The sequence below is a fragment of the Rhinoraja longicauda genome, chromosome 13 (genome assembly GCF_053455715.1).
Source record: "Rhinoraja longicauda isolate Sanriku21f chromosome 13, sRhiLon1.1, whole genome shotgun sequence".
NCBI lineage: Eukaryota > Metazoa > Chordata > Chondrichthyes > Rajiformes > Arhynchobatidae > Rhinoraja > Rhinoraja longicauda.
This window is the reverse complement of record NC_135965.1, coordinates 52863927-52872013: the sequence shown is the minus strand read 5'-3', so window position 1 is coordinate 52872013 and position 8087 is coordinate 52863927.

The window sequence follows — 8087 nt, the reverse complement described above, 5'->3', positions numbered from 1 at the left end:
GACCCGTTGAGTTACTCCAGCTTTTTGTGTCTATCCTTGGTTTAAACCAGCATCTGCTGTTCCTTCCTACACGTTCTGTCTGTCTGGTCTCTAATGATTTCCAGTTAAGGATGTCCATTGTCAGCAACTCACTTTACACAAGGAAATCGAAGGGGCAAATAGTAGCTCGATCGCTGAGAGGTTGTTAATCGGTGCCTGTGACATGCCCATCGATGGGAAGGGCAGGCTCTTACTACATGCAGTAGACCCAAAACGCTGGAGTAACTCAGCGGGTCAGGCAGCATCTCTGGAGAGAAGGAATGGGTGACGTTTCGGGTTGAGACCCTTCTTCAGACTGAGAGTCAGGGGAGAGGGAGTCTAGAGATAAGGAAGAGCATTTAAGGTGTGAAAAAGACAGATCAAAGCAGACAATGTTCAAGGTTGGATTTGGAGGCAGAGGGCAGCCATGATTGAATGGCGGAATAGACTCGATGGGCCGAATGGCCTAATCCTGCTCCAATAACTCGTGAACTATCAAACCTCCAGAACCTGCTCACAGCAAAGCCTTTCACTGTACTTTGGTACACGTGACAACAAACTGAACTGAACATGAACTGAAATGAACCCAAAGTGGTTGACTGTTAACTACTTCCTTGGCTCACAAGTAGTGTTGCCAACTGACCCGTATTAGCCGGAACTTCCTGCACTTTGGGCTAAATTGCGTTGTCCCGTAGGGGACCGCCCTTGTCCCATATTAGGCCCGGGGGGGCTAGAGGCCTGAACACTGTAGGTCCGGACAGTGTAGATCTGGACAGTGTAGGTGTGGACAGTGTAGGTGCGGACAGTGTAGTTCCGGAGGCCGCTGTAGACAATAGACAATAGGTGCAGGAGGAGGCCATTTGGCCCTTCGAGCCAGCACCGCCATTCAATGTGATCATGGCTGATCATTCTCAATCAGTACCCCGTTCCTGCCTTCTCCCCGTACCCCCTGACTCCGCTATCCTTAAGAGCTCTATCTAGCTCTCTCTTGAATGCATTCAGAGAATTGGCCTCCACTGCCTTCTGAGGCAGAGAATTCCACAGATTCACAACTCTCTGACTGAAAAAGTTTTTCCTCATCTCCGTTCTAAATGGCCTACCCCTTATTCTTAAACTGTGGCCCCTGGTTCTGGACTCCCCCAACATTGGGAACATGTTTCCTGCCTCTAATGTGACCAACCCCTTAATAATCTTATACGTTTCGATAAGATCTCCTCTCATCCTTCTAAATTCCAGTGTATACAAACCTAGTCGCTCCAGTCTTTCAACATATGACAGTCCCGCCATTCCGGGAATTAACCTAGTAAACCTACGCTGCACGCCCTCAATAGCAAGAATATCCTTCCTCAAATTTGGAGACCAAAACTGCACACAGTACTCCAGGTGCGGTCTCACTAGGGCCCTGTACAACTGCAGAAGGACCTCTTTGCTCCTATACTCAACTCCTCTTGTTATGAAGGCCAACATTCCATTGGCTTTCTTCACTGCCTGCTGTACCTGCATGCTTCCTTTCAGTCACTGATGCACTAGGACACCCAGATCTCGTTGTACGTCCCCTTTTCCTAACTTGACACCATTCAGATAATAATCTGCCTTTCTATTCTTACCACCAAAGTGGATAACCTCACACTTATCTACATTAAACTGCATCTGCCATGCATCCGCCCACTCACACAACCTGTCCAAGTCACCCTGCAACCTCATAGCCCGGACACTGTAGGCCCGGACGCTGTAGGCCCGGTCTGTGTAGGCCCGGAGGCCGCAGTAGGCCCGGACACTGTAGGCCCGGACAGTGTAGATCTGGACAGTGTAGGCCCGGACAGTGTAGGCCCGGACAGTGTAGGCCCGGAGGCCCAGGCGCCGCCTAACGGAAGTTGCGTAGCAACCCGCCTCCTGGCCCGGGTGACCGCCATTGGTGGAGTGGGAGCACGTGGCCGCTGGCTGGGTGAGGTCATGTGGGGCGCGGGGCGGTGACGTCACCTTGTTCCTTATTTGGGAGTGAGATAGTTGGCAACCCTCGTCACAAGGCAACTCAGGATGCAAATAACTTGAATAAATGTGGGAAACACCCCAGCCATCTGACAAAGGCATTTTGCCAGCCAGGGCTTGATAATGAGAAGACCAAAAAACTGGGTCATAGAGGTACGATTTAAAGAGCGTCTTAAATGACAGAGAGATAAGGGCACTTGAAGAAAGACTCTCTGGTAAAGTTAAAGAGACAGCTGCGAAAGTTGATGTGACTAAAGTCAGGGATTAAAATAAATGCACTGAAACTGGAGCGGCACAAATTTCTTTGAGAGAAACAAGGTTGGGTAAGATTACAACGACAGGGAGGAAGGAGGTCAGAGATTGACTTGAAAACAAGATGGGAATTTTAAAGTTGAAGACAGGACTGCCTGGTGCCCACAGGTAATAACTGATGCTCTGACCTTCATCTTTCATCAATCAATTTTTAAAAATAGGGCATGTTTGGCGTGACTGGTGGAAAGTGTTTATAATTTACACCATCTTTATCTCTTCCAAAAGGCATTAACTATTTGCACTATTTTACTTTTGAGTTAAAAACTCCAAACTTCATATCACTGTTTGATGTATGTGGTTATTTTGGAAAGATGGACAGATTGATTATGGGTAAAAAGCAGAAATGCAGTGACTAGTGTGATAGCAATGTGTGGAAAGGAACTACAGATGCTGGTTGGCACTGAAGATAGACATAAAGTCTTACAGTCTGAGGAAGGGTCTCGACCCGAAATGTCACCCATTTCTTTTCATCCACAGATGCTGCCTGACCCGCTGAGTTACTCCAGCACTCTGTGAAACGTCACCTATCCATGTTCTCCACAGATGCTGCCTGACCCACTGAGTTACTCCAGCACGTGGTGTCTAACCTGATGTTAAACCTGGCACATCTCCTTTCGGTTGGTTGTCAGCGGGCCAAATACTGGTGAAATACTGGTTTCAGGTTCCATGAGTAGATCCGACCATTTTGACTGAGAGTGGTAAGAATATACTGACACAGCATTTCGCTGCTGATGCAAAAATATTAATATTTAAAAAGAAAATGCAATTTTCAATGTATGCTGGAATTCATCACTGATGTAAACAGGGGGGAGGAGGTTGGGATGGTGCTAGGGGCTGGTAAATCTGCTGATTCACAGCACCAGAGACCCCGGTTCTATCCTGACCTCGGGTGCTGTCTGTGTGGAGTTTGCACGTTCTCCCCGTGGCCTCGTGGGTTTCCCACCGAATCATGAAGGGTGCGGGTTTGTGGGTTAATTAGACTCTGTAAATCTCTCTCCCACCCCCCCCCCCCCCAGTGTGTGTTCAGTGGGTGAGAGTGTGAGGTAACATAGAACTAGTGTGACCGGGTGGTCGATGACCAACTTGGACTCAGTGGGCCGAGGGACCTGTCTTCACGCTGTATCTCTAAACTAAACCTCAATTTAATAACTTGCGTGTAAAAGTTCATCTAAAGGATTTTACATGCATGTATGTTAAATTATAAAAGATAGATAGTAAAATCTCCCAAGATTCTGTAGTTTCTTGTGAACTTAAAGTTGTTTGGGATAGTCATTAACAACATTTTATATATTACTAGACCAAGTATTCCCGTTGGGCCCAAACCTCTCCTGCATTGGTGCAGCACCCAGATTTTGGATGATTTTGGATGATCAGCCATGATCATATTGAATGGTGGTGCTGGCTCGAAGGGCTGAATGGCCTCCTCCTGCACCTATTTTTCTATGTTTCTATGTTCTATGGGACAAGCAGCATCTCTGGAGAGAAGGAATGGGTGATGTTTTGGGTCAAGACCCTTCTTCAGACTGAAGAAGGATCTCGACCTGAAACGTCACCCATTTCTTCTCTTCAGAGCTGCTGCCTGTCCCGCTGAGTTACCTGAGTATTTTGTGTCTATTTTCAGTGTAAACCAGCAACTGCCGTTCCTTCCTACACAGGTACATGGATAGGACAGGTTTGGAGGGATATGGGCCAAATACAGGCAGGTGGGACTAGTGTAGCTGGGACATGTTGGGCTGTGTGGGCAGGTTGGGCTGAAGGGTCTATTACCACGCTGTATCACTCTAGGACTCTATACTACAGCTCTGATAACATTGCTGGACAATTGGCAGTTTCTACTAGCAGGCAAACCTTATGAAGTTACTTCCATCACAGATCAGATAGCCCAGGAATGGGATGAACCACATTCTGCATTTTCATCGTGGGTTTTGTGCCAAAATAATTTATCATGCGTGCAAAGTGAGCTGTCTGCTAAATACAGCGTCATGACTAAATCCCATCTGGATCCAGTGTGAGTTAAACTATGTTCAATTTATTTGTTGGCTCTCTTGTTAATCATTTGTAGATCTGTTGTAATTTTCAGTGTATCTTTGGGTTTCTCAAACTCTGTCATCACCACCCATGTAGTTGTGACATTGGTGGTGATCAGCAAACTATGGCCCAAGAAACATCTAGGCAGGTTCATGGATAGGACAGGTTCAGAGGGACATGAGCCAAACGTGGGCAGGTGGGGCTAGTGTAGATGGAGCATCTTGGTTGGCATGGGTAAGAGGAGCAGCTGTATGACACTACGAGATAATGTCTCGACCCGAAACGTCACCCATTCCTTCTCTCCAGAGATGCTGCCTGACCCGCTGAGTTACTCCAGCATTTTGTGTCTACCTTTGACTCCATGAGAACATAGATTTAGGGTAAGGGTAAAGATTCAGAGGGGATTTAAGGGGAACCTTCTTCACCCCAAAAAGTGGTACGTTCTGGACTCTACTGCCTGAGAGAATGATTTAACTTGGGTCAGGTATAGCATTTAAGTGTCCAGATGAGTCCAGACCATTGGCATAATGACAGAGGGCAGAGGTTTAAGGTGAGGGGGAAAAGATTTAATGGAAACCTGTGAGGTAACTTTTTTACACAAAGGCGGGTGGGTGTATGGAACGAGCTGCCAAGGAGATAGTTGAGGCAGGGACTAGTGCAAAATTTAAAAAACATTTAGACAGTTACATGGATAGGACAGGTTTAGAGGGATATGGGCCAAACGCAGGCAGGTGGGACTAGTGTAGATGGGGCATGTTGGTCGGTGTGGGCAGGTGAGACTAGTGTAGATGGGGCATGTTGGTTGGTGTGGGCAGGTGGGACTAGTATAGATGGGGCATGTTGGTCGGTGTGGGCAGGTGGGACTAGTGTAGATGGGGCATGTTGGTCGGTGTGGGCAGGTGGGACTAGTATAGATGGGGCATGTTGGTCGGTGTGGGCAGGTGGGACTAGTATAGATGGGGCATGTTGGTCGGTGTGGGCAGGTGGGACTAGTGTAGATGGGGCATGTTGGTTGATGTGGGCAGGTGGGACTAGTGTAGATGGCGCATGTTGGTCGGTGTGGGCAGGTGGGACTAGTGTAGATGGGGCATGTTGGGCGGTATGGGAAAGATGGGCGAAGGGCCTAATTCCATGCTCTATAACTCTATGACTCTACGGGCATTTGAATCACCATGTCATAGAAGGCTGTAAACCAAATGTTGGGAGACAGGGTTAATATGGGTTGATGGCTATGAATCAGAGTCTCAGTCTGAAGAAGGGTCTCGACCCGAAACATCATCGATTCCTTCTCTCCAGAGATGCTGCTTGACCTGCTGAGTTACTCCAGCACTTTGTGTCTATATTCGGTCTGCACAGGACTCAGAGTGGACAGGTTGGGCTGAATGGCCTGTTTACACCCTGCACCTATGAACCTATAGCTCTGTGACAATAACAAATGGGTTGAGTATCACATCTTTAGACTTTGGACGGAAAACTGAAAACCTCCTTCGCCTTTGGCTGGAATTCTGAACTATTCTATTAAAGAGAAACATTATTTGATTAATGACGCTGTAACAGTATCGTGTGGGATTCTTTGCTCTGCTCTACAACAGGCCATTTAATACATGGAATCACAATGAACAAGGTGTAAGATGTACTATTACCCACGATAATAAAGCCTTAAAACGAGGAAACCGGATCTGCCAACGCACGGTGTTAGATTTATTTTTCAGTTCTCATAATAAATATTTTACTCTGTCCAGCGGAGCAGTTGAAACTGGATTAATTTGTGAGAAAACGTGGGAAAGAGACAACTTCAAATAAGACAGAGAATAAATGATCTGTTCTCACTGAAACAAAAATAAAGAAAAAGATAGGTTTCTGCAAAACCAGGGACCTGTGCACGTTTAGTTGAGCAGAAAGTATTGCCTTGGTGATGTAGATTATTCAACCTGTTCACAAGATGCCTTTCATCAGCCAAGTGCTCATCTGCAACTAAAGCTTTAATACAGTCGCACGATCCAAAGGTGAATCTTTTCATCACTTGAACTAGATAGGGCGACACGGTGGCGCAGCGGGTAGAGCTGCTGTCTTTCATCGCCGGAGACCCGGGTTCCATCCTGACTACGGGTGCTGTCTGTACGGAGTTTGTATGTTCTCCCCGTGACCTGCGTGGGTTTTCTCAGAGATCTTCAGTTTCCTCCCACACTCCAAAGGTTGGAGGTTAATTGGCTGAGTAAAATTGTAAAAGGAATTGTCCCTAATGTGTGCATGTGTGTGGATCGCTGGTTGGCACGGACTCGGTGGACCGAAGGGGCTGTTTCCACGCTGTATCTCTAAACTAAATCAAACTATTTCTGCCGCTCAGAAATGTCCATGCATGCATCTTTCAAAAACAGACTTTAATCAACACAAGATCAGATTTTAGTTTAGCTTCGTTTTGAGACACAGCATGGAAACAGACCATTGGTCACCGGTTCACCCCAGTTCTATGTTAACCTACATTCTCATCCACTCTCAACACACTAGGGGCAATTTATATACGCTGTGTAACTCTACGTGATTTATTAATTCAATATTGAGGAGAAAGGCTCAACCGTGAGCTCAGAGACAGCGTGAAAAAGGGGCAGAAAAGATTCCTTATTTTTTCCTTACAAGAGGTCTTATTTTTTTATAATCAAGCCCGGGTTTTGGGGGAGTCCAGAACCAGGGCCCACAGTCTAAGAATAAAGGGGAGGCCATTTAAAACTGAGATGAGAAAATACTTTTTCACCCAGGGAGTTGTGAATCTGTGGAATTCTCTGCCACAGAGGGCAGTGGAGGCCAATTCACTGGATGAATTTAAAAGAGAGTTATGAGCTCTTGGGGCTAGTGGAATCAAGGGATATGGGGAGAAAGTTACTGATTGTGGATGATCAGTCATGATCACAATGACAATAGACAATAGGTGCAGGAGTAGACCATTCGGCCCTTTGAGCCAGCACCGCACCGCAATGAATGGCGGTGCTGGCTCAAAGGGCCAAATGGCCTCCTCCTGCACCTATTTTCTATGTTTCTATCAGTCCAATCTAAAAGAGAATGTTGAGTTATAACTCTCCAATATGTGTTCAATATGTTGCCAATCTAAATCCCCCCAGGATTATGAAGTTTCGAAGGCAACTGGAGGCAAACAATAGACAATTCGGCCCTTCGAGCCAGCACCGCCATTCAATGTGATCATGGCTGATCATTCTCAATCAGTACCCCGTTCCTGCCTTCTCCCCATACCCCCTGACTCCGCTATCATTTATAGCTCTATCTACTGTGCGGCCAAATATTTGAAACCTTCAGTAATTATTTTTCTGTAATGTTATCAAAGACTTTGGACGATTATTAAAGGTCAAGTTGATCATGGACGAATAATCCCGAGACTTGAATCCAAATCTCGACACAAAAGATGAAATAAATAATTAAGGGGAAAAAATCATTCCTTTTCTTTCCTTAAAGCTGTTGTCAAAATACTGGATTATTATTTTAAAGATTATTATTTTAAACACATGGTGGACAGGAAAGGAAGTCTGTAGGAAGGAACTGCAGATGCTGGTTTACACCGAAGACAGACACAAAGTGCTGGAGTAACTCAGCAGGACAGGTAGCATCACTGGAGAACATGGATCGGTGACGCTTCGGGTCGAGACCCTTCTTCAGACTGATAGCTTGGTTTTGTGTCACTCCCTCCTCTCTTCCAGCTTTCTTCTCTCTCCCTCCCAGCGGTGCTGGCT